This window comes from Lactuca virosa, chromosome 4 (genome assembly GCF_052849685.1).
Source record: "Lactuca virosa cultivar CGN04683 chromosome 4, Lactuca_virosa_CGN04683_v6, whole genome shotgun sequence".
Taxonomy (NCBI): domain Eukaryota; kingdom Viridiplantae; phylum Streptophyta; class Magnoliopsida; order Asterales; family Asteraceae; genus Lactuca; species Lactuca virosa.
In genome coordinates, this window is record NC_136429.1 from 182,390,475 (window position 1) to 182,393,323 (window position 2,849).

A 2,849-nucleotide genomic window follows, 5' to 3' on the forward strand; every position below is an offset into this window, starting at 1 on the left:
TGGCATGGGCTTAACCAAGAAGCACTTAATCCCTTAAGTCTAAAACCGATTTGCTCTAGAAGAGCTTATAACACTAAAACCTACTTAAAGATTGGTGTTTTTTTAGACATGCATGTCCAATGCATGTCCTTGACTCAACTTAGGTCAAAATGGGGTTTATGGCCAAAACTTACGCATGGCTCAAACAACCAACCAAACGTCATATACAAACCATGAAATACTCCAAATGTTCCAGAAATTCATAGAGTTGCAACCTTTATGAAATATCACCATCCCATCAAATTAGATTATAAAGAAATTGCGACAAAATCCACGATATAGCAACTGATTATCAAAAAGGTGGAACCTTGAACACTTACAAGGGTCCATAATCGAGCTAGGAAGGAAGGTAGGGACTTTCTTGCTGATCCTTGGCATACTCCTTCTTGCTTCTTCTTTCAAGATCTCTCAGAAGTACTCAAGAAAGCTTCAACAATGGAGGAAAGGAAGTAGGGTTTCTTCTGAGTAAAAGAGGGTGGCCGAGGCTGAGGGTGAGCAAACCCTAGCCTCCACATTCCTTTAAATAGGGTGCAATACCTGAAAATTAGGGTTTGAAACGTCAGTGGCGACCATATCATGGCCTTCCTAGCCATGTCGTGGCGAGCCAAAAGAGACCCGCAACAGGAAAATGCCTCGCCACGTCGTGGCTATCCTTCCCCACGTCATGTCGACTCCCAAAGTTGAATTTTAAATTAAAAAAAATAAAACATACCTCAAAACTGAATGTTACAAATATAGTTTAAATAAAAATTTCATGATATAAATATTTTAATGGTGGACTTAGACATGTTAGAATTAAATGGCTAAAGGGACACATTTTGGTATTTTATATATCTGTTAGTCTTAGGGCCTAAACTTTTTAAATTTTATACGCCCTAAAATCTTTTGTTCGACCTTGTCCGCGATGGTGGAAAAACGTTAATTAAATGCTCTTGTCTCATGTGTTGATTAATTGTCATTTACACTTTCTTATATTGGTACGTTTGTTTCTATATTTCTTAGACATTGTTATCGTTTTTATGCATCCTAGTTTTGTATGTGTAGTGAAAATCTTAGCATATTCGTGGGATGGTATTTCCGACAGGAGTCAAACAATCCTATTTGACATGAACTCCCAACATTAATGATTTGGCCTTCTTGTGGATGCTTACTAACTAAGGTGATGCGCGATAATCCGACACATATGAGCTATATTTGTGTCTATATTGAAGCCTTTCAGAAATCACATATTTCTTTTCTTGTTACAAACAACCCAAAGTGCAGTGGATTTTAGTTTTTGAAGTGTCACATTGTATTTTACGGTTTCCCCATTCTTACAAAGCCCTGTCCAGATAGAGTAACCAACATAGCCAGGGATAGGTTTTACAAGAGCAGCTCTCATGATTAATATGTAGAGAGAAAGTTCATATTAAAAAGACGAGAAAGGAAAAATATGACACGGAGTCACTTGGCCAACACGTTCTTCCCTATCTAGACAAAAATCTACACCTTGAACAAATCCTCAATTTTGAAAGCACCGGTTTGTAACATATCCTCTTTAATATTTATTTTCAAATATAAGTTATTTGAAAACAATGAAAGAACCAAGAAAAAGGTTAGATGTTGAAACTAGGATATTGGTAGGGTCCGCGCGAACGCAGGCCCCCACTGGCACAATTTATAACATATGTTCATCCGAATTGGGCCGACCATAGATAGGAACCTCTCCGTAATGTGCAATGGAGTTCACTAACCTAGGCCATATGAACCTTCTTGATCGCCTATAGACCCTGTCCAGGTAGGTGAGTTTTCCATTCTCCTGCCCTCAACTTTTATGCAACAATCCAACTTCTGTTTTCTTTCTTCAACCTCCAACGCGGGATCAGGTTCACATCACATATTGTAGTGTTCCATTAGCTCCCTTATCCTATGACAAAACACCCAACCAATTGGCAGTTATATAATTGCATTATTTCAAGTGTGTCTGGGCCTGTTAGATCAATATGGTTTCTCCCTCTCAAAAGAATTGTAATATTTGATTGTGGTAAATGGGAAAAGTCCATTCCAAAATTGAAGATTAAGACAAAGTTAATGCATGCTTCTGAATTACAATGTTTTATTTGTATCAAATAAATAGTCACAATTAAATTCCACATAATATGCTTATTTGTTCTATAGTATTACCGATGTCAAGTTGTAGATGAAGTGTAACCATCGTGTAATAGGAACAGCAGTGCGATCAGGAAATGTTTTATGAAATTGCAACTACTGCTGTTATATATCATGTAACACTAATTCATGAATCATTCGATGTTCAGGATGATGATCATGCATGGTGGATATACTCGAGAGCGACGAGTCATGTATGTAAAGATCGCTCTTGGTTCAAGGATTATAAAATACTTAATGATGGATCAGTGTTGTACATGGGAGACCATAATAAAGCACCTGTTGTGGGTCGTCGTTGTGTTTCTTTATGTTTTAGTTCAGGAAAAACTCTTCTTATTAAGAATGTTATTCATGTTCTTAAGTTTAGAAAGAACTTAGTTTTTGGTGTCGTAATTAATAGATGTGGATATAAACAAGTCTATGAATATGATAAATATGAATTAACTAAGTGTGGTACATTTGTTGCGTTTGGGTATTATTGTAATGGTATGTTTAGGTTGAATGTAAATAATAATAATAAAGTTACAGATTCTATATACATGGCTTATTCTAGCATTGATGATTCATCTTTATGTCATGCTCGTTTAGGACATGTACATTATAAAAGAATGCTTGAAATGTATAAAAATGGACTAATACCATCTTTCGATGTTAACATAGAA

General features: G+C 36.2%; 1 non-coding gene across 1 annotated transcript; it reads right to left on the reverse strand.

The window, feature by feature from the left end:
• Positions 1–1,658: 1,658 nt before the first annotated feature.
• On the reverse strand, positions 1,659–1,824 carry LOC145110667 (U1 spliceosomal RNA). Its single transcript, XR_013710030.1, has one exon. It is a non-coding gene; the product is annotated as a U1 spliceosomal RNA (small nuclear RNA).
• Positions 1,825–2,849: the final 1,025 nt, after the last annotated feature.